Consider the following 24,568-nt stretch of genomic DNA (forward strand, 5'->3'; position numbering starts at 1 on the left):
GCTATGTGACTAAGCATCGCCATCGCCCCCTGGGCAGCTGGTGGGGGAGAGGAGCGTAGACTCCCCTGGAAGCAGGTATGTGCAGGAAAGGTACAGTGATTCTGTCAGGAGACTTGGCAATGATGGGTAGAAGCAACTATGTACATGCAATGCTGAAAGCAGGTGCATACTCAATCAAAGGGAGAGATGATAATGATGGCGATGGTGATATAGAGTAAATGGCAGCACAAGAAGAAGAAGAAAATGAAGAAAGAGGAAGAAGAATTTTTCATTGCTCGTGATATGAAGCATTCATTCCCTGAACAATCCCTTCTGGAGGCCTCCCCTCCAGCTCTTTAACTCACTGATTGTATGGCACAGAGTCAAGGGCATCTGTACAGTGACACAGGCAGACAAGCTTACAGAATGTGAGCTTGTGATCTGGATACCCTTTGAAAGGAATTAAAGAAGGGAAATGAAAAGCGCTCCTCAAGCCATTAAGATACAGGTAGGCCTGAGGTTTTGTTTTTGCTTTTTTTTTTTTTTTTTTTTTTTTTTTTTTTGAAAAACAAGTCTCTCTAATAAGTACTTTAATAAAAACTAAATAAAGATATTGCACAGTAATCTGAATGGCAATACTGTCTGATTACAGAAGTTGTTTCTTTCAGCTCACAAATTTATGTAATTAAACTAATGTCACAGTTTGCTCTTGCGTGGTAGCAACATGACAGAAGTGCAAAATTTGTCCTCCTCTGCTGGCTAATTAGGATGACGTGTGATTCTATTTCTTATTTCCAAATGTTCTTTAGAATTCTGTGTTCAAACTCGCTTCCCCCTTCCTCTTTCAAAACCTAATGTCTAAGTAGTTATATAAATAAGTTGCCAAAGCCAGAACATTTTTAACATGAGCTCTACATTTTTAATTTGGAGCTCTATTTTCTTTTAGCCCCAAATTAGTGAGGTGTCAGTAACAAGTTAGATTGAAAAAAAAATTGCATCTGAATTCTGGAGCATGGATGAGAAGGTTCTGGATCACTCAAGACTTCACTCCACTTTCTGTTTTGTTTTCTTTTTATAATTTTTTCCAAGGTAAATTTATGGTTTTTGAAAACCAGTTCAAGCTTACCATTGGTTTAACTAACAACCCAGTCCTATCACCAAGGAACTGGTTTCTTTACATTTCCACTCTTTTCTCTTTCATCATATTTTCTTCATCCCAATCCTGGATGACCCTCTTGGCTACAGACTGGTTTTTGTCTATCAGTTTCTATGTGAAATCAAATATTCCAATTAATGTCTTCCCAATTAATGTACAAGAAAGTGTCTTTCTGAAGTTACACAGAGTGTTTTGGTGACCAATTTACACTGAATCAATCTCTGTGGCTATAGAAGGACAAGGACCAGTTAACTAAATTGTTGAGGTCTCCCCAAATAATTACTGTGGCATGTGACATGCAGTTTTTGTAAAAATAAGGTGCTGCTACTTTGTACAGGAAGGAAACACAGCAGTAATTTCCCCTTTGTGTTTCAAATGATGCTGTCACCGCCACCCCCTGAATCTTGATGAGAACATCCTGGAAATGAGTGAGTTCTGCATAAAGTGTTCCTACAGACAGGGCTTTCAGAGAATGAGGCCTTGTGCAGGAGGTGAGGGCCCAAACAGGAAACTTCCCCCTTAGACTAAGTACGAGGGTTCAGGAGAAGACAGTCTAACTTGCCATGATCTGTAATCTGGAAATGAATATAAATTTTTATTAAATAATTAACTATACAAAATACAACAAGTTTTGCTTAAAGCAACTCCAGTATCACATGATATGAATGGTATATTGTATTTTGTGAGGCACAACTTCTTGAAGAAATGTGTTGTTTCTGGGAATAGTTTCAGCTGGGAAATATTAACGTCTTCTGAAATTTATGATCAGAATCAGTCTATTTCCATCTCTGCATAGAGTCAGTTTGACAGTGGGCTTGCATTTTCGTGGCACAGCACAACACAGAAAAAATCAGTGCTGTGCCATTAGTGTGCCCTGCTTAAAATGTAGACTCCAACACTGAGGGAACAGAACTCAACACTGAATGCAGAAATAGGCTAAGGCAGCACTTCTGTACTGCCTTATTCCTAACAGAGGGAAAGTGTATCCATCAAATTTCACTGTCTTTAAAATGTAATGATTAGGCAAATTAGATGTTTCCCAAATATGTACAAATTCAGACATGCAAGAAATGAATTTTCCAAAAACAAAATGTCTTTCAGACAATACTACAGATTTAAGAGTTATGATGTCTGTCTTATCTCAACTTCAAATTCAGGCTGACGTTAACCTGGCCACAACCTCAGCTCTAGCCAGCAGCCTAAGTCTCTATGTCTGCTGGTTGAGCAGAGGTGACTACTGACACAAAGGTGGCTATTTAGAGGCCAGCCAGTAGCACCCAAGGGACCTGATACAAAAGGATCTGCACTTTAAGCTAACAGGTGTCTCCTTCCTGGATAGGACCTAGAATATTCTGAGAAGCCTGGAGAGTAAAGGAGAGACAACTGGTTCCCCTAGGCATAGAAGAGCTGACTGAAGACCCAGGTTCCCACTGCACAGCAGCCCCATCCCTGAGCTCCTGTGGATCTAGAATGGGCATCCACTACCTTTCTAATTTGATTCTGACCTCCCTGCCTCCCTGAGTTTTCATTGTTTGCATTTCCCTGGGTTCCCCATGTTTATCCAAACAATGAACATGAAATCCCCACCAAAGTTATTTGGGCTGACTTAAAGAATGTATTTCATGGGCCCGGTGAGATAGCGTAGCAGTTAAAGTCCTCACCTTGAATGCGCTGGGATCCCATATGGGCACTGGTTGGTTCTAATCCCTGCAGCTCCACTTCCCATCCAGCTCCCTGCTTGTGGCCTGGGAAAGCAGGGAGGATGACCCAAGGCCTTGGGACCCTGCACCAGCGTGGGAGACCCGGAAGAGGTTCCTGGCTTCGGGACTGGCTCAGCTCCAGCCAGTGTGGCTGCTTGCAGAGTGAATCAAATGACAGAAGACCTTCCTTCCTGTCTCTCCTCCTGTCTGTATATCTGCCTTTCCAATAAAAATAAATAAATCTTAAAAAAAAAAAGAACCTATTTCACTGGGGAAGTCTGCTGTTTTCTTCATTCTCAGATCAATTACAACGTTTGGGTAGGGATCAGAGTATCCTAACCCCAGAGATGAGAATGCAATCCACACCTGACCAATATGAGTCCTACATCTCCCTGACCACACTGATTTTTTGGGAGGTGAATACATGACTTAAATCTGAGGCCTTGCTTAAAATTAAGGATGAGCTTTTCTCTCACTAAGATGTTGAGTCTGAACTTGCAGATTTCAACAAGTGAAGGAGACTTGTTTGGAAACTAAACCAATACAGTTGCCAGATAAGAGATGGATTTGGTCAATGTTCATTGAGATTCAGGATCTAGCTGTATCTGAAGCTTACTGGGCTAAGAACTTACACATTAAGGACCTTTTTAGAATAGTTTTAGACTTAGATATTAAGTTACCAGGATATAGAGAGTTCCCCTACAGCCGAAACCTAATGTCCCCCACTGTTAACATCTTCAAATAGGCTAATATTGACTTGGTATTAACTTTGTCCAGATTTCCTTAGTTTTACTTGTCCTATTCCAGGTCCTCCTCCAAGATAGTTGGCCATTAATCCTGCTTAGGCTTCTCCTGGAACATGTGAACAGCACTGGGCAGATAGTTTTGGAATGCTGCTCAGTTGGGTTTCCGGATGAGCTGCTCATGATCAGACTGAGGCATGGATCTGAGGAGGAAGACGACATGGGGAAAAGCTGTTTTCATCCCACCCTGTCAGGGGTACATACTATCCCATCACTGTGGATGTTCAGCTAACACACCTGGCTGAAGTACTGTTCACAGATTTCCCCATTATAATGTGATTTTTCCCTACTCCTCATTCCCACTTTCCGCATTGCGTTGTCTTTGTGAAGTCATTTTGTGCAGTCCACATATCAGGCACAGAGTTGCACTCTTATGTTTCCGAGGACAGAACATCTGTATAAACCATTTGGGAATCTTCTGCATGGCAGATTTACGCATTTTCCTATTGATTTTTATTTCTTTAGTGAGTGTGATCTCTTTCCATTGGTTTCTGTATTCTTTGACATGCCCCATCCTCGTTGGCATGTATGTTCTGTATTTTGAGCTCTTCTTTACTTTCTGGGTAAGTTTCAGAGGCTCCAGGCTCATTTTGGGATATTCTCTGCCCTAGTTCTAGAGTCTTTTCCCCCAAGGAGCCCTGGCTCTCTTTATTGAAGAAACGGCATTAGAGACCAAGATCTGGGCTCTGAATGTAGCTACAGATTTTCTAATAATGTGAGCCAATTCATCCAGTTCTCTTTTTCCCCCTTAAGCCTATTTTATTTGAATTTTCTGTCACTTGAGACTAAGAAATAGTTTTGATTATTAAAGATACAAAGACTAAAACAACTCAATACTCCAAAAAAAAAAAAAAGCCTATCAATTTTGGTAAAGAACAGAATTCATATAATCCTCTTCTGCACCCTGGGCAGTCTTTGCTTTGTTGTCTGTCTAGTGAACGCTACTGTGACATGGGAAGGTCAGAGCTAGGGCCCTTACACAAGAGGTGAGGTTTTCCCCTTACTTGTCTAGCTCTTGCATGCATTTCATAAACCTACAATCTTATATCATAAACCTATGATCTTATGTTTCTTTCCCCTCCCCTTTATTTTCTTTCTATCAGTTCAAAGCCTAAGAATTTTCTTGGGGATCCAGCCCAGCTTGAAAATCGTGGCATGTTTCTCTCTTTCTTAAGCCTATGATTTCCCCATGCAGCAAAAACCATGGTGTTGGATTCCCTGAAAGACGCTCCCATCCCCTAAAAGGGTACCTTCCAGGCTTCCTAAAACTCAAAAAGCTCTAGCTCATGGGAATTACTCATGCCAGCCAGGAGGTTTTTCTCGTAGAGGATATCTGCAGTGATTTGTTTTATTTGTTTATCATCCATATTCTTTAGGACACTGTGAGCCCCATTTGAAAAGAGGAAGATCGGTCTTACTTTCCAGTCTACTTTCAATCCTTCCCAGCATAGTACTTTGCACTTTTCCTGATATGCCACAGTCTGCATTCTCTTCCTAGTCTACCTGTTCATTGTTACTTTTTACATTAAATGTAATTTCTACTGAATAGCTGTTCCTGTTCTGACAATGATAAGCTTGATAAATGGGATGAAAAAATGGGGAGAAAGACAGGCAAAGGGATGTTGAGGAAAGTGAGAAAAGGCTGAAACAAATAAAAAAAAAAAAAGAGAGAGAACGAACAGAGCAAGGAAGAATGGAAGTGCCCTGTCCCTTAGACATTCTAAATTATACCCTGTACACTTCAAACTCCATAATCCTTGAAACAACATAGCAGCCATATACAGAGACTACACTCTGTGTCAAGTACAATTTATAGTGTAAGCTCCAAATAACAGAGGTTATTATTTCCCACCCTCCATTTCATGGATGAGAAAACCAAGGCCTGTAGGCACCAAATAACTCAACCCTGTGTCTTGTTCATTTGCTGTAATTATAACGAAATACCTAAGGATGGGTGTTAAAAGAAAACAGTTTTATTTGGTTTGTGGTTCTTGCATTTGTAGGATCAAAGAATGTGTCACAGGCCCAGTCTCTACTCCTCTCTGTATATCTGACTTTCTAAAAATAAATAAACAAATCTTAAAAAAAAAAAAGAATGTGTCACTGGCATCCTGATGAAGGTCCCCTGAATGTGTCACAATGCCTCAGAGAGACAGAAATGGAGCTGGCCATGTTTAGAAGGAGTGAATACATTTCAAAAGATAGCATCAATCTGTCCATGTCGGTAGAGTCCCTGAAACTTAGTTATCTTTCATGAGGCCCTGTCTTCTATTTCTTCCATCAACCAAACACATGATACTGGAAACCCAGTTTCCAGCACACAAATCTTTGGGGACATACTCAAGCCACATCCAAACCATCACCCCAGTCACCTTCCCAAAAAATTTAGACTCAGATTTTGAGTAAGAATTTGAACTCACTCTGTATAATCCTATGGTTGGCCCTGTTAGCTATTCTACTGTAAGATCTTTTTCCCAAATAGAGAAAACTGGGTTCCCAATGGACACACAGGATGTCCACTCTCGGCATGTACGCATCATGTAAAATATGCGGCAAGTGCCTTTCATCAGGCATCAACCCACCACAAATGCACAAGCAAAATGAATGCCAGTATGGGAACCCGGGGTCAGTGTCCCAGGCACTGGCTGCTCCCTGAGATGGTGGTCCTTATCTTTTTGTTTCTTGTGCAGAGTCTGGCTCCACATATACCTGTTCAAGGAACAGCCCGGGCATATCCTTGTAGGATGAGTTAGATCCTTCCTGCCAGGGAGCCAGGGAGGAATCTCACAGGATTTCCTTGTGAGAGGGGGAAACGGTGCAGCCACAGGGTGCTGTGGGTGAAGAACAAGACAGCAGCCAGCAGGTCCTCCTGGAGCTGCTAGCCTCTGGCTGCATCCCTCAGAATCATGGCCCTGCTGGCCAGTTCATCCCCTGCTGTCCTGTCCTCCAGCTCACAAGTTCTGATGGCAGAAATGACTCCATTACCAGTGAGTTACAAATCTTCTGCTAACGAGCCACTGGTGGCTTGAGACAGTTATGGACCTGGCTCATTCGAAGGGAACTAATAACAAAGAGGGAGTGAGTGGATATTTTTAAACTTTGGTTCTTTGGACAGCAAGAGTGGCTTTTTGGAGATTTTGCAATAAGTATTCCTTTTCCCTAGATTCTAAAACTCAAAGCCATTATTTCATTTTTAACTTACTGATTTTTATTTGTTTCAAAGGCAGACAGACAGTCTGATAGAGATCTCCTGTCTGCTACTTCATTCCCCAAATGCCATGGCTGGCTCAGGCAAAAGTTTAGAGATTAGAACTTTGTCCAGACTGCCCACATTGGGTGGCAGGGATCCAAGCCCTTGAGCCATCACCTGCTGCCTCTCAGGGTGCATATCAGTAGGACGCTGGAATTGGTAGCAGAGCTGGGATTTGAACGCAGACATTCCAAACACAGAATGCAAGCATCTCACGCAGCTTCTTAACACCAAATGCCCACTCCCAGAGTTGCCTTTCACACTTTTCCTTTACCCTTTCTATGCAGTCAACCACCAAGCCTCATGTTTATCAAATATTTCTTGAAGTTTCACCTTCATTCCATATCCACTTTCCTGTCCTAAAAGAATAGCATGGACCTACCTAAGCCCAGAGTCTGGTTGAGCCTTGGCCTGAAAGCTCCCTTAGGAATCGCGAGTGCAGGTCTGTCATCACAGAGACAAGAAAATGAGACCAAGAAGGTAAGGAACTTTCCTAAGTGCTGGCATCCTTGCCACCCATGTGGTAGATCAGAATGGAGTTCCTGCCTCCTGACTTCACCGAACAGTGATTAGATGGAAGATCTCATGCTCTCTGTCTACCTGTACCTCTGCCTTTCAAATAAACAAACTACATGCAAAAACAAACAAAAAGATACATTATGAGCCTGGGGGGTCCTATCCTTGGAACAGGCAGAGCTATCACAGGCTGGGTGTGATCCATGACTACTGCTCTGTCACTCTTGCTTGGCCAGCAAGGCCCTGAATTCCAACAGACCCCTTACACACCTAAGGCTTGAGTCCAAGCCCTGTGGCTACCAGGACTACACATCTCCTGGAGAGCTTACCCTTCTCCTCCCCATCCTGACCCATTGCCATGATGGGGGAAATGCAAGAGGGAGGGAAGCTCTAGGAGAATGATTTAAGGATTTACTATCTCCTGCCTGTGGGGCACTTCCCAAAGGAGCCTTGTGCCTCTGTCAAATACACCTTGAGCACCTTTGTGAGACTACTTTTCACAACTTACAATATGTTGTTCCAAATCTCAAGTGATAGAAAGTAAACCCGATTCAATGCCATTCAAATCCTGCTTCACACCCTCCTCCGCTTTAACTCTCTCCTCTGCAGTTGCCCACTGGATCCCACTCTCTACTTGAGGGAAGCTGGTCAAATGCCCGGCTATTCTCACCTTTATCTTTTGGCTTGTGGTCTTTCCCTCTCCTGTAAAGCCCTCCATTATCTTCTGTATCATCTAAATCCCAGTGTGTGAATCAAGGAACAGTTTAAGTTCTACCTTTTCCAGCAAGACCCTCCCAGACAGGTGTCTCCTCTAAACTGGTACATTCACCTCAAGTTTGATACATAATAATAATAACCCCTGTTAAACCTGGTGCCTAGAACATGCCTGGCTAAGGAATAAATCGAACCTTGACTTTCACCCAGTTGACTTGTCATGACCTCTAAAACAGCAGAATTTATTCTTGTTCTTCAGGTTCCCATTGCATTGAATCTATAGCTGTGCACTCTAGTGTGTATCATTCTGACTACCGATCATTGTTTCCAGTGTTAATCCATTAACTTATAAACTTCACCCCTTACCCTATTTTGTATACATTACATATGGCATATCCAAGTCCTGAGCTGTCCAATACAATTTACAATAGGTAAATGAAGCAATTTAAATGTAAACTTTACTTAATTGAAAGTACAAAGAATAAAAGACTCAGTTACTCAGTCATGCTAACACATTTTAAATGCTCAGTGATGACCTGAACACAAAGTCAGACAAAGAAGATACAGAACATTTTCTTCAGCATGGAATGTTCTATTAGACAGTAGTGTTAGTTATCTGTAGTATGGTAAACATAATAAACATTATGTAAGAGTTTACTATGGGCCTGGTGCTGTGGCTAGTGGCTAAAGTCCTCACCTTGAACACGCCGGGATCCCATATGGGCGCTGGTTCTAATCCTGGCAGCCCTGCTTCCCACCCAGCTCCCTGCTTGTGGCCTGGGAAAGCAGTGGAGGATGGCCCAAAGCCTTAGGATCCTACACCCACGTGGGAGACCCAGAAGAGGATCTGGGCTCCTGGCTTCAGACTGGTGAAGTGCCAGCTGTTGCGGTCACTTGGGGAGTGAATCATCGGACGGAAGATATTTCTCTCTGTCTCTCCTCCTCTCTGTATATATCTGACTTTGCCATAAAAATAAATAAATATTAAAAAAGAGTTTACTATGCAATTCTCCTTGTGGAAAATATATTATGTGCAGTATTTAGTTTGGGGAACAATGCTGCGAGAGATAGTCATATTGTTTTCATCTCCAAATAGGGAAAAATGAGGCAGAGAGGTTCATTAACATAGGTTAAGATAAGGAACTAACATTATAGAACCAGATTTTACTATTTCCAAAGGCAAATCTACACTCATGAACACTGTGCAATATCTCTTCTATCAGAAGATCCATATTTAGATCCTTAACCACTACATGCTAGCTGTGAGACCCTGGGAAACTTCATTTTCTCCCTAAAATGTAAATCATCATAGTTATTTCATAGGGTCATTGTGAAGATTGAGTAATGTGTATGACAGGCTCTAAATAGTGCTCAGCATACAATAGGTACCCAATTATTATTAAGGCATTTTTCCTCAATATTTTAGGCTTGGGGAGACCTTTGTGGCATTACAGGTTACACTGCCACCTGCTGCAAAGCCAGCATTCCACATGAGTGTCAGTTTGAGCCTTAATTCCTCCATTTGAGTTCCCTGCTAACATGCCTGAGAAAGCACAGAAGATGCCCCAGGTACTTGGGTGCCTGGATCCACAAGAGAGACTGGGATGAAGCTTTGAACTCCTGACTTGAGCCTGGCCTGCCCTGAACCATTGTGGCCATTTAGAGAGTAAATCAATGGATGGAAGATGTGTCTCCTTCTCTCTCCTCTCTCTCTCTGTAACACTGACTTTCATAAGTATGAAGTAGGCATATATATATTATTTTAAATTATTGATTGATATTATGAGATATTTTCTTTAGCTCCTTCCTTATATTTTTAATGTAGTTTTAAAAAATTGTTTGATCTTCAGTCCATTCAATCTGTGTCCTGCCAACTAATCTATCATGACAAAGGGTGGGCGATAAAAATTAACGTTGCCTTTTACAGTAAGGAAACAAGACAGGCGGGAACTACGACAGGCAGGAATTACTTCAGTCAGTACTAACAGAGGAGAATGGTATTAACTTTTCGCAAGCATTGACCTCGGGAGGAGTACAAGGCTGTGTCTCCTCCCTAATGGTTCAGGCTCTTACATTGCTCAGAAGAAAGCAAATCTGATTCTTAGTGACTTGACAAGAGCTGATGATGAGTAATAAATGCCACAGTTCCATCAGGTTGTTACCATACCAACTGAAGTTCAGATCAACAAACATCTGAGAATGAATTGGATTACATAAGATCAAGAAGAGACAGATCTGCTGCAGGGGGAGTGGGTGATATGGGGAAGACTTTGTTGGGCTTCCTGGGATAAAACACTTGGAGAAAAATTGATTTCTCTTGGCTCTTTGCATTGTTTTTTCCAATGCAATATGCTTATTCACATTCCTTGCCCTTTGTTCTCCAATGATCTGAAGAATATCCTCTGAACTGAAACAGTCTCAGCAGCAAGAAATAGGGAAATTGACCAATACTGCTGGAAGTTCAGAAATTGGTAGGACTTCAGCTTGATTTTATTCAGTGGCCTTAACTCTGCTTCTTGGGGTTTCTTCTGTAGCCCCTTGTCTCTGTAAATTGGCTTCCTCTGTGGGATGAAAGGGAGAGGACTGTTGTGGTTGCAAGTTGCCCACCTATACAAGCCCCTATAGATGATTGCCTAGAACATGTGCTCCATATGCTTCCCCATTCCTTTGATGATGGGTTTGATCATATCATCTGCTATTCCAACACAGCAGGTGGGCTAATGTGACGCTTAGCCATACAACTTTCTGTAGCCAATGAGATGTTAGCATATATGATAGAGCCTATGTTTGTGATAAGCTTTGTGTTTCTGTTGGTTCCCTGCACCTCTGCTATCACACTGAGAAAAACACTTCCAATTTATCCTTACGGTCTTGAGTAGAAGTGGGTGCAAGTATAGAGCACAAGTTGACTCAGCTGACCCTCCAGACTCATTGCATGGCCAAATGGCATCAAGGGAACTGAGGTCTCCCAATCAGAAAGGCATAGAGCAGTTAACTTACACTACTGAGATTTTCTGAGGTTGTACTATCCAACAGTTTGGTAGCAGGAGTTAACATCTGATAATAGCCACTTCAAAAGAGAAATTTCTTCCATAATGCCAAGACAAAACTTTCTCATAACCTCCCAGAAATCTTATTTTTGAATTTCACCGGACCCAATTTCATTGGGTTACCTCTGCAATCACTGCTGGGATAGGCTTAACTTTAGAAAAACACGCTTCCTTCCCAAGTGTGGGACACCACACAGGCTATTTTTGGGAGGCATGCATATTTTGATAAAACCAGAGGTCCCTTTAAGAGGGAAATGAATGTTGACACGGTGATGTCTTCCTTCCCTGTCAGTCTCTGGGCTTGCTTCAAATCCTGACTCATCCACAAAAACTGCCAGAAGTCTTCAGCCTATCTCATTTGCTCTTTCTTGTTGAATCCTAACTGGACTGCTCTCAAGTTACCAAAACAGATTGTTTGCAAATTATTTTTCATACAGCATCAAAAGAGTTTTGCTGCAGTGTTGGTTTCAACTGAGGCATGGCAAAAGGGATGAAATCTTGGATTCCATACTCAAAACAGGATTCAAGTCTTGACCCCACCTATTACTAGCTCTAAAGACAAAGAAAGTGATCATACCTATTCTATATTTTAGTTTTCTCATATACAAAATCAGTCAATAACTGTTCTGGTATTCTATACCTAAGTCTCCACAACAAGGCATTCAGCATTGGCCCTGAGCTTAGAGTATATTAAAATTCTATTAAATGTGATGATCAAATATCCTCAAGAATTCATGTGTACTCTTAAAATAGAAAAATAGGGAGCAACAGGGTGAATGGCTAGAGAAGGGACTGCTTCCAATCTCATCCCCTCTCCTGGTAGCCTGTTGGCTTTATATTTGGTTAGGCCACTCTTGGTGTCAGCTTACGAAAACCCACTGCAGCTAAGTGTGTCTTCTCAGGATGTCAAATCAAACACTTAGCTATCTTAAACAACACTCATTCCTCACTATAGATGCCCAAGATCAAGGTGTTCTTATGCTTGCTCTCTGGGGAGGGTCTTCTTCCTGGCTTACACACAGTGTCCTCACATGGGAGAGAGAGGGGAGAGCTTAGGCATCCATTCCTCTTAATACATAAACACCAACGCTACCATGTTATGCAGCCCACCCCTGAACTCACAGACTCTTGATAACCTCTGGACAGACTTTAACCTCCAGTCATGCTGAGGGGATAGGGCTCCAACATATAAGTTCTGCAGAGACACAATTCAGTTTCTAAACAAGGTGAAGCAAAAATAACAGGCTGGGAATTCAAGGCAGGAATGCAATGACTGGATCCAGAGCATGGATTGGTTGCTTTGCTGTTTTCTTGAAACTCTGGAGAACATTTCCTCTCCATTTCGTCTCTCCTCGCCTTTCTCTGCTCATCTTTCTTCATACAGTATTAAAATTTGATGTCTCCATTTATTTTCCATATCATACAACTAACTGCTCTCAGAAAGGGAGCTCCTTGTCAATAAATTCCATTTGCAAAGTCAGAGGAAGATAAGACTGTGCTTGCATTTGTACCAGGTGTTTCTCCATCCAGGAAGCTAGTGACCACCGAGATGTCAGGGTGTCATCTCCAAATGGGTGTCATTCCCTGAAAAATGGAGGGCTTTCAGCTGAGCTCAAAGAGATCTCAGTAACTGAGATGTCCAATTTAAGAATATCTCCTGTCTGGGCCACAAAACATCCGTGGCCCTGTAATTCTTAGGCAGAAATTCTGGAGCGTGATGTGCAGCCTGATCTGTTCAGCAAGGTCTCCAGATGTTTCTACTGATTAACAACTTTAGGCAGCTTGATCTTGGAACACTGACAAACAAAGTGAAGATAGAGAAAAAGAAGACATGGAGAAAGAGTTTTAAAAGACTGGATATTTTCAACCTAAAGAAATATCAGGAATCTTGAAGCAGACAGAAGACTCACTGACAGACCAGTCCAGCTGTTTTGACTCTACGAAGAGCAGAGAAAGAGCATGCGATCAGGCAGAATGAAGCTTTTTGTTAAACAGGGAAAGAAGTTTTAACAGGCAGATGAGCTCAGAATCACGGAAGCACTCCTAGTGTGCTTGAGAATACACAATGAGGTCAGCTCACCTTACTGAGTGCCACTAAACACACAGACTCTCACCTCAAGGCCAGGGTCAGAACCAACTCAGGCTTGAAAATAGAAAATCAGATCTTTCGGATAGTATTCAGAGAACTAGGGTTACCCAGAGAAGTAAAGGAATGAGGGAAATGGCTCTGTGACCCACTTACTGGTCACTAAGATAGCATGCTCAGCATTTTTAAAGGAAAACAAGCAAATGAGGATACTTTCAAAGTTTGTACAATTAAAGGCTCAGTGTATTTTGGCGCTAAATTTTGTTTGAAATCTATGCATGCATACAGGGGTTCTTCAAAAGCTTCAGTCTTTAAATTTGGCACCAAAATAATCTTTTATTTTCATTTTTCTGTGGATTTTTGAAATCCCTTTGTATGGACACAGTTTTGTTCTGTAGGCAAAGGAGGGCGGTGACCCCATAGTTCTTTTTTCATCACCCAATTCTGGTCCCAGAGGAGGTAGCATTTTTGGTTTAGACAGATGGGACAGGCAGTCATTGTGATGTTAGTGATCACAATGGGGATGTGGCATGGTCCAAACTGGAGTTGCAGATGCTGCCCTGAAAATGGGAGGCCAAAGCTAGGTTAAGGTCTCAGTGTACCCCTAGTCAAGCAGGCTGAGACCAGGACCTAACCTGCTTACTCTTATTTCGCCCTTGTTTTGTCAGCAGAGTTCCAAGTGCCTCTTGTTCACTACATTGAATGGCTTACCTTGTTGTCAGGGACTGTTTCTTAGAGACTTGATGCTTACCTGTCTATTTCCACTTTGCCTTCCTGTCAGGCTGTTACCTGGTGAATGCACTGAGCTAGAGTTTGCTCTTCAGTCATTTTGTTGACTCTTCCTTATGTTATTCCTTGTATGTGGCTGGACAATGGTCAATACTTAAGGACTTGGTCTGTTAAAGGATAGGGAAGCAGTATGCCACATAGGTCCTCAAGTTTATACCAGAGCTTAACATTCAAGTAGCTGTAAATGCACAGATAGCCCCATGGGAATTCTTATTCCCAAGGTGCAGAACATTTTGTAGGGCCTCATGGAGAAAAGCAAAATAAATGTGACAGACAAGACAGGATCAGGCATTCCTGGGTCCCAAGAACCTTATCCTACTCAAACCCCAGCAGAGTCAAGGCTTGTGGATGCTACCCCCAGCACTGTGGTTGAGGCATCACTGGTTCTTCTCTGTATTTTATTTTCCTGGTATACAACACATCTATTGTTCGCTGATCCTGACCTCTCAAAACCAAAAAGAACTTTAAGGGTCCTTGTACACAAGCACAAGGATCTATTAGAGCAGCTTATTTCCACTGTTGCAGACTGTTCTCTGAAGTTTATAAAAGGAGCACCATGAGGAAAAAGAGCAAATAATGGCTCCCCAAAACACCAGCAGAGATGGCATGGGACCATGAGTATTCCCCAAATGCTGCACCTCACTCATCAGCCCTTCCCCTGTACAAACAATCCCCCAGACACAAGACAGGGCCTTCTCACACTTAGTTCCCAGATGCTGCTACCTCAAAATGTTCCTTGGAAACAATGCCTAAAGCCCAATAAATTCAGGTAGAATTCTGTCCCCTGTTGTTCCACCCTTAAACTCTTAGAAGCCTCTTTAGCAAATTCAGAGCATTGAGGATCCCCACAAGGAGACAGCTCCTTTCAAATGGTTGAGCTCAGAAAACCATGTCTTACCATTTGACACTTATTTCTAACTTATTTGTAAATTCTTGTGAAAAGAGAGTACTTCCAAACACAGAAACCTTAGCTCACACCAATGTCTTTAGTCCAAATGAAAGACATCTGCCTTGGGTGCATTTCCTACGCACTCTGAATGTCACATCTCTTGCTCTAGTTTTTAATACCTGGAGTTCAGTTGGCTCTTTTATAAAGTGTTCCTTGCTCCCTGTTCTTCTTGCCAAATTGACCTTTTTATTAGGTGTTCAGTGGCATCTGAAACCCAGTAAGCAGGCTTCACTCTATAGCAGAAACACTTCGGCAAGTCACCAAGAAACTTTTCATAAAGACATACCAATCTAGAAAGCTAAGGCAATCCACTCTATGTAATGCATTTAGAACTACTTGATGCCTTATTTCTCTGCTTAGTTAAAATACCACATCTGAAGAAAATATGTATAATTTGCATTGTCAGTATCAAAAATGACAGCAATTGTAATTTCCATGAGTGGAAAAACATGTTTGAAAAGAAATGGTAATACTCTTTAAAGTCAAAATCATTTTCAGGGTGTGGCTTATCCTATAATGTATCTCTTGGGCTTCAATGCTGTCTTTAGATGGCTCTGTAGTTATAATTCTATGCACAGCTATAGTCTTCCCTGTTCTGGATGTGTCTCCTGGGATTGATAACTGGTGCCATTCCCTGATGAGGCAGAGGAGGGTAAGAGGTAATCATTTCTGACTAGTGATCGATGGGGTAATCCTCTTGCCTTTCACGGCCTCCCTAAAAATGGAGGATGGCAAGGGTGATTTTTCTCAGCTTCAATTCAATACAGCTATTACCGATATGTAGGCACTAAATTAGAGACGAATGTGTGCTCCGAGGTATACATCATGTCTGGCTCTTTGTAGTGCAAGCACTAGGAAGCCAATACAGGTGTGGTTGCAAATCACTCCCTGACATAATGTTGGCAAGATAAGCCAATGGCTGCCTGGTGGTCAGGGATGGGGGCAATCATATCTGAGAATGGTGGATTGGTAAATGGTGAAGGGGTTAGAAATTGGTATTTATGGCCAAGTTTGCCCCCAAAGTATAACTCTGAGAGTTTCAAAATTGTCCATTTATTGTTTCTGCCAGCCTTTGTAGGCTGCTGAAAGGAAGCCTGCTGAGCCTGACAAGATCAAAATGACCATCTGAACTGTTTGATAATGGGCTGAACTCACAGCACTCTGAGCTCTCCCCACATGGTGCCTTGCTGCCACAGGAACGGAAGGCAGCTCTGCACAGAGTCCACCAAGAAACAGAAGTGCATCTCTTCTCAACCTCAACTTCTTCAGTCAGAAATTCTCTGGAGACTACACAACATTTCCAGGACCACAGATTTCCTGATCTAAGCCCCCAGGCACACTCCCAGTCTTGGCTCTCAGCATGGAACTTGAAGCCAGAATACTACAAGAGAGGCCTCAGTGTTGCAGGGAGCTTCCTCAGAGGTTGGCAAATTGGGCACATGGTAGCAACTACTTACAGATTCCCAACCAGCCAGCCAGTGAATTGGGCTGAGCTGGGTTCAGGAAGATTCACCCAGCCAGAATGGAAGAACGAGATGCTCTGCTTTGCATTTGGGGTACTGGACTTTCAATAAAAGAATCCCCAATACCCCTCATGCCCCAAATAATTGAAATCTGCTTAAATCTCAGGAAAAATAGAATAAGGAAATTACATCTAATTTACGTAACAAAAATGACCCAAGTCTTTGTGCAAAAATGACAGCCAGCAGCTTAATCTGTGGGACCCAGTATAAAATGAAAAAGTCCAGTCTCTTTCTCTCCATCTCTTTTTTAATTAAGAATTTCCAGGTGACAGCAGAACCTTCAACAATATATGATACTCTTCTGCCCTGTCCTTTCTCTTTCACCATCATCATCACTCTCTCTACATCTGTATCATTCTTCCATACAAGCATACAGAGACACACTCCAATCTCCATTGTCTTCCCGCTCCAAAGTTGTATGTCCAATTCTTTCCACAGAAGCCTCCCTGCCCTCTCTCTCTCTACACTGGCTCCATCTTCACTCATTATCAAGAAGCTCCACCCAGCTCCTTCCTTTTTTCATTTTCTCCCATTTAATTGACCTAGATTCAGTCCTAACAGAGTCAGTCTTTCTAACACAGAGAGCTACTGGAGAAGATTTACAACACTTAAAATCTTTTAGTTTACGTAAGGAGTCCGGGGATATTCCTATTCTCAGCTCATTTACCCAAACGTCTGTAACAATCAGGACTACACTAAAACGAAGTTGGGAATTCAATCTACATCCTCCATGGATGGAGGAGCCCAATTACTTAAACTTCACTGCAGTGTTCAATACCAAGAAGCTAGTCAAGAGCCGGAGCTAGGAATCAAATCAAGGCACTCAGATGTGGGGCATGGTCATCTTAACTACCAAGCTAAACACCTGATCTCAAGTATTTCTTTTTAGTATTTTCAGTTATTTATATTTATTAACTATTGAGGCATTCTACTCATTACAAAGTATTAGAATCTAATGTCCATAAAACTCAACTGTCTCTAATCTTGAGGAATTTCAACTGTAGAATAAGCCAAATGATGGAAAGAGAGCAGTTATGTGGCCCTGCTACATGAGAGGACATGTGACGAAACTTTAGTCAATATTAGCTGTTTTTTAAAGACTTATTTCTTTTTATTGGAAAGGCAGATATACAGAGAGGAGAGACAGAGAGGAAGATCTTCCATCTCACCTTTCTGTAGAGTCTTTAACCACTAAGACAATAGCTACAGAGAGGATGCAGATGAAAATTACCTTGATGGAGAAGAAAGTAGGGCTAACCTTTATGAAACAAAAAGAAAGTGAACCCATGGTTGGTCTTTCTGTGAACTCCTGTTCACCTCCCTGATTTCCATGACAGGGAGATTCAGACACCTACTGTAACTTTACTCCTTCAACCAGTAACATCCCCCAATATGTACATGAATATACACATACACATCCACGGATACACACGTGTGTGTGTACAGAAGCACACATAAGGAACTTTGAAGAGAGTTTCAAAGATTCTTCATTTCAACCATTTCTGATTTCAAAGTTTTTTTTAAGATGAGGAGTCGTGCAAACCACTGCAACTTATCCCAAGGCATTTGACAAATGATTACTAATCTCTTTAGCAACTTGGGGGAGGGGGAAGGCATACCCATGGGATCCGCATTTTAGTTATAGACTCTGTCCTTCACATTCTGATTCCATCTTAAAAACCTTCCTCTTGCCTTTGAACTACTTTTTTCCCTCCACCCTAGTTCCAACAACTCCCATTTTGTGGACTGGCAGTCACTCTGCATTCTACCCACATCTTCTCCTGGAAAGATAGAAGTTTCACATTGTGAGGATGACAGGAGGGAGAGTGGGTGACAGACAAGCCATTACAGGGACTCACTCTGGCTGGCTAATTAAACAATGGCATCTTGCCCTGTTAGGCTGCTTTATGTGCCACATGATCTTCATCTTTTCTTGGAGTTGCTTTACAAATATCTCCTTCCTTTGCCTTTTTCATGAGAAGCTCCAAGCCCCGGAAATAAAGAAAAAAAGAGAATCTCATTCAAATGCACTATCTAAAATGAACACTTACTTGTTATTTTATATAACCCAACACCATTATTTCTTCTTTTGATGACATTACTCAATATTCCTTTGTAGCTTGGAGAAGACACCAAAGGCTCCTGACATTGACTGTGTTTGCCTTAAGCCATAACTACCTAGTGATTATTTGGTTGCAGGAGCAATAAAATCCACTTTGGCTTTAACTGGTTTTAGTGTGGAAAATGTCACTGATGATTTTTGTTTTTACTAGCTAGACCTTTCTGGACAAGACTCTTAAGACATCTGAAGGTCTTAAACTGTGACATGCCAGTCTCGGGTAGCATGTCAGTGTTGACTTCGTTGGTGGCTGTTAATGCCTGAACAGGGAAAGAAATTTGTTAAGCAAGAGGGAGGGCTTTTCCCAGAATACAGCATTGATCATGTGGTAGCTTGAGCACACATAGAATGGCTACTTGCACCTTGGACTAAGAGTGCATTCTCATCAATCCTTAACCTGCTCTTCCAACAGACCTCCTGCACTATATGTAGCTGCAGAGTTCAGTATGGAAACAAACAACAACAACAAAAAAGACTGAGGGCCTCAAGGCAATAGCAGGATATCTCTCTCTGTTGGGAGAAGTGGAGAAACACTGCAATGGATCCTTGATACAGCAGTTAGCTCACCACCATTGGGATACTCACATCACATAGAAGAGTGCCCAGTTCAAATCCTGGCTCCTCAATAGTAGAACCATCTGACTGCTTCCTAGTATATATTCTTGAAGGGTGGTACAGTATATGATGGCTCAAATAGTTAGGTCCCCACTACCCATGTGGGAGAGGCAGATGGAGTTCCATGCTCCTGGCTGCAGCCTGGTTCAACCCTGGATGCTGTAGGCATTTGCGAAGTAAATCATTACATGAAAGCTTGCTTGCTGTTTCTCTCTCTCTTTCTCTCCCCCTCTCTTTCTCTACTCTCAAAACAAATAAAACTAAAATTCATACATACACAAATAAAAGTAGAAAAAAAAGAAAGAAAGAAAAGAGAGAGAGAGATGCTTGGGCATGGCACCCCTGCTTTAGGTCCTTGGAAATTTCCTGGTTTAAAGTGAAGTACTCATTTAATCTTCCCTGACACATATACACAACAATTTTCTGTGCCAAGCTTCCTTCTTCTCTGAAAAGAAGTAGTTCACCTATTCAGGCTTGGCACCCAGGGTGGACATCCAGGTTATTTAATTACCTCAAAGCCCAATTGCCAGGACTAACAACTGCCAATGTAAATGGAAGAAGCCATCCCTCAAGGGCTGGAGGCTTAGTGAGCCCAGTGAGAACCACGACCAATCTCAGACTTTATCAACTCTTTCTGCAGATAGCTACATCTTCTGAGCTCTTCTTGAGGGAAAACCAATGGTGTGCCCCAAAATCTAAGGAAAGCATAAGAAATATCTGTAAGATCTCTGGCTTTGTTTTTCTTCCATATAGAGTACATGCAGAATCTGTGTTTCTTTGTTCAAACGACCTGTTTTATACGCTCAGTCTGGTGACCCAAAATGCTGCATGGTCTTCTTTGAGACAGAAAGAAAAACAAAGCAAAACAAAACAGAAGCCTTAGGGACCAGTGTTCTGAAAAGTGGGTTAAGCCACCGAGGGAAACCTCAGCCAGTGTAAGTCCCAGCTGCTCCATTAACCATCCAGCTCCCTAATACTGTGCTCTGGAAAGTAGCAGAGATAAGCCAAATGTTTGGGCCTTCACCCACATTGGGGACCTGGAAAGAGCTCCTAGCTCCAGCCTGGCATGGTTCTGAGTGTTGTAGCCACTTGGGAAGTAAACCAGTCAGTGGAAGCTTGCTCTCACTCTCTCACTCTCCATTTTTACAATTTTGCCTTTTAAATAGGTTAATCAATCTTTTAAAATTTTAACAGAAAGGTAAAACTTAAAAGAAATTTTTTTCAATCCAGGCTTAGCTCAGCTGAAGTTGGCACAAGGCCATATATGAATAAGAAAGATAATATAATTATCTTCAAGATTCATTCCATCAACTATACTCACATCTGACTCCGTAAAACCACACCCCACTCCCACTTTTGCTTCCATCCTCTGGAACACAGGTAAGTTATGTTCTTCAAAAGGAATCTTTCTTGGTCATTTAGGATGAACTAGTTACCTGAGCTACTCCTTTCACATCAAATTATCGTCTTTAGTTCTGGGTACATTATAATTTTACAAATACCTGTTCAATTATTTGACAGATCTCTCTCTCTCTCTCTCTCTCTCTCTCTCTCTTTGTGTGTGTGTGTGTGTGTGTGTGTCCACAAAACAATCTCTAGGAAGACAGGAAATGTATCTTCTATTTCCATTTGCTACTAAGGGCCCTGAGCACTGGCCAGCACAAAGTGAATGTGAAAATAATGTTTGCTGGTTCACTAAATGAACGAGCATCTGAAAAACTCCAGGAAGGATGACTCTACGCTTAGTTTCTGAGCACTTGCTGGGCAATACTTACCATTAAGAAACATTAGCCTGCTGGGCATCTTAGTTCTGTTTTGTCACCTGTTCTTTCTGCTGAGCAAATGAGTTGATTTGTCCAAGATGGCCAAAGGATGGCAAAAAGAGTCATATACTCAACTTGACTATCAGTAAAGTTACTAAATGAAAGTGGTCTAAATAGATTATAAAATAATGAAATTCTTGAGTTAATAATGACTTTCATACAGTAAAAACTTGAATAAGTCATTATTAAAAAATATTGGTAAACTAATCCATTGCTTTGAAGAATAGCAGATGAACAGCAAGATCTGAACGCTTCTCTTGCTCTTCCTAGGTGATCTCCATCACCAGTTAACCACAAATGAGAGCTTTATTTTATAAAAATCTTCTAGCAAATGTGTAAAATAATATTTAAATTTCACAATTTCGAAACCGTGGATTAATTAACTGACTGCGGCAGATCATTTTTACCAAAAGGACATTACAACAGTATAGTTTCTAAAGTCATGACATCAGACTACTCCTTTCTCCTCTCTTTGAACTTGGAGGACTTTGAGGTTACTTCAGAAAATGGAAACTAGTTTGCCCCCTCCCCCACTCCCCACCCCCAGTATCTTCTGTTGATCTCAAAGAAGTCTGATATTCAGAAACAGTTATGGGTGCAGAGACAACCTTTCCTGAAACTCTCTAATTTAACAGAGTGGGGAGTAGGGAACAGGATCCCTAGAAGGTAGTGAGACTAGGGGAAATCCCCAGGGATTTGTCCTCTTCTCTCTCTTTCACCAGTCTCTTATAAATGGTTTATGATGATGCACATATACTTTATAGACACTTAACAGTCTAAGCAAGGGTGAGTTTCTTTTCTGATCAAAGAGACTGAGGTCACTAAGAGGATAGGGGATAATACCTAGTTACTGTTAGTCGGTTGTTGGTGGTGTTTCTCCATGCCTTTCTGGTGCATGTTCCAGGGTAAAGGCAGGGAGACAGACAGCCAGGCAAGCAGAAATCTCTTTTCTACTACTTTCCTCCCTGAATGCCTGCAATATTCTGCACTGATTCCAGCTGAAGCCAGAAGCCAGAAACTCAATTCCCGTTTCCCAAGTTGGTGACAGGGACACAACTCCTTGAGCCGTCTCCTGCCACCTCCAAAGGTACACCTTAGCAGGAATCCGGAATTGGAAGTGGAGCCTGGGACATGAACTTCAGCACTCCACTAGGAAATACAAACGCCCTGAACAGTGTCTTAATCAAACATCTGACACTAAAATAAATCTTCCAACAATTACATGTATTAGTAATCACATGAAACAAATGGAATTGTCATTCATTGTCAGTAGGAACAAAACATAGCACAGCCATTCCAGAAAACAATTTAGCAAGTTCTTTTAAAGATATACATTATTTGCTATATGATCCACAAATAATATCCAGTGGACTTATCCTAGAGAATTAAAATTTCAGGATCACTCAAGCAATATAGCTCTACTCATAAGTGTTCCAAACCATAAATAATTCAAATGACCTTAGCAAGTGGATATACAAACTGTGGTACATCTATATCACCAAATACTACTTAGCAATAAAAAGAATAAATCTCCAAATCATTCTTCCGATGGAAAGAAGTCAGTCTATAAAGATTACCACGTCTAAATTAATTTCTGCAACACAAAACGACAAGACTGTTACAGTGGAGGAAAGATCAGAAATTGAAATGAGTTAAAGATCAGGAGAAGGCACAGCTATGAAGAGGTTACAGTGAATAACAGGACTATTTAGTTTCTTGACTACAGTGATTGCCAGAAGAATTTATACATGCATTATCATTTTGGTCTGTACACTTAAAAAAAAGTCAATTTAATCTAAATGATTTTGTTTAAAGAACACGTCTGAGGGGGCTCTAAGTTGGCATTTTAGAAATGCTTAGTTTCCCAAGAGACCATGATATACAAATGCCCTCATTAGTATCCTAATTCTGTCATAGCATATTCAGGTGCTCTTTTCTAAACTTTATTTATGAGCATGTGATTTGTTTAAATTTCTCTTATCGAGGAAAAGCAAAAAGTTAGAAAGCAGCATCTCTTAGTCTCTATACTTCTCAAAAATAAATGTCAGTCTCCTTATACTTGCTTTACACCTATACCATCCTTGTGATAATGAAAATATGATGATGAGAAGTCTTAAAACCACAGGGAAGTGTTCTGTTTGAGTACAATAAAATGTCTCAGCACATTACCATTTCTCTACTGGTTAAGAAAAAATATTCCTAAAGTGCAATAAAACAGCATTTAGAAATAGGGATGCAGGCAAAAGGCTGGTCTTAAAATTTTTCCATAATATTGACAATACTCATAAAGAAACCATGTTTGGAAACTTTAAATACTTACTTGTTATTTTTATTTAATTAAGGAGAGGAAAAGAAAAGAAGATGCAAGCATACTTGCTGTCTTCTGATTCACTCCCCAAATACCTGAAACTTCTGAAATTGGGCCAAAGTGACAACTAAGACCTGGGAACACAACCCAGGTCTTCCACATAAGGGGCAGGAATCCAACTACCAAAGTCATCGCCTCTGCCTCCTATGGTCTGTGTTGGTGAGAAGCTGAATTCATGCTAGAGCCAGGAATCACATTGCAGAGCTCCAAAGTAGAACATGGATGTCCTACCACTAGCCCATTACCCACTGGGTACTAACTTAAACTGGCATTTGCATCTGTGGTGATCTTAAAGTGTGCTCCCAAATTCTTCCATGTTCCTCCCTTTAAGGACTGGAAACCGATTCTCCTCCCTTAGAATATAAGAAGGACTTAATGACTCATTTCTAACAAACAGAATCAAGAGAAAATGAAATGTGTATTCAAGAAGTTACTATTGTTTTCTTTCAAGAAAGAAGTTACTGTTGTTGTTACCTATTCCTTCCCTTCCCTTCCCTTCCCTTCCCTTCCTTTCCCTTCCCTTCCCTTCCCTTCCCTTCCCTTCCCTTCCCTTCCCTTCCCTTCCCTTCCCTTCCCTTCCCTTCCCTTCCCTTCCCTTCCCTTCCCTTCCCTTCCCTTCCCTTCCCTTCCCTTCCCTTCCCTTCCCTTCCCTCTTTCTCTCACATGTATATAGATCTGCCTCATCCCTCTGTGTGTCTCTGGGCTTGTCTCCTCACTGACTCTGGGTAAAATCAGAGTCGGCTGTTGTCCCCTGAGGACAGTCACATAACCATGTGCAGAAGCTCACAGAAATAGGAGCTAAAGCCTCCAACCAAGAGCCCTGTGGGGGAACCTTCAGACCACCACAACCCGGTTGGCATCTTCACCTTCACCACCTTAGAGACCCTGGGATAATACCACTGAGCTAAGCCAATCCTGTATTCCTCATAAGCTGCCGTATTTATAGGTAACTCCATTGTGCATCAAGAGGTAAGTACTCCTACTGCCATGACAATGTTCAACTGTTCTTTGATGTAGAAATAAGAAAAACAGAAGGGGAGGCAGCATTGAGGTCAGAATTTTGTTCAACATTTTCACCAAGCCAAATAACACTTGGATTATTTGGAGTTCTTCCCCTGCAGGCTGAGA

This window comes from Ochotona princeps, chromosome 21 (assembly GCF_030435755.1).
Source record: "Ochotona princeps isolate mOchPri1 chromosome 21, mOchPri1.hap1, whole genome shotgun sequence".
Taxonomy (NCBI): Eukaryota; Metazoa; Chordata; class Mammalia; order Lagomorpha; family Ochotonidae; genus Ochotona; species Ochotona princeps.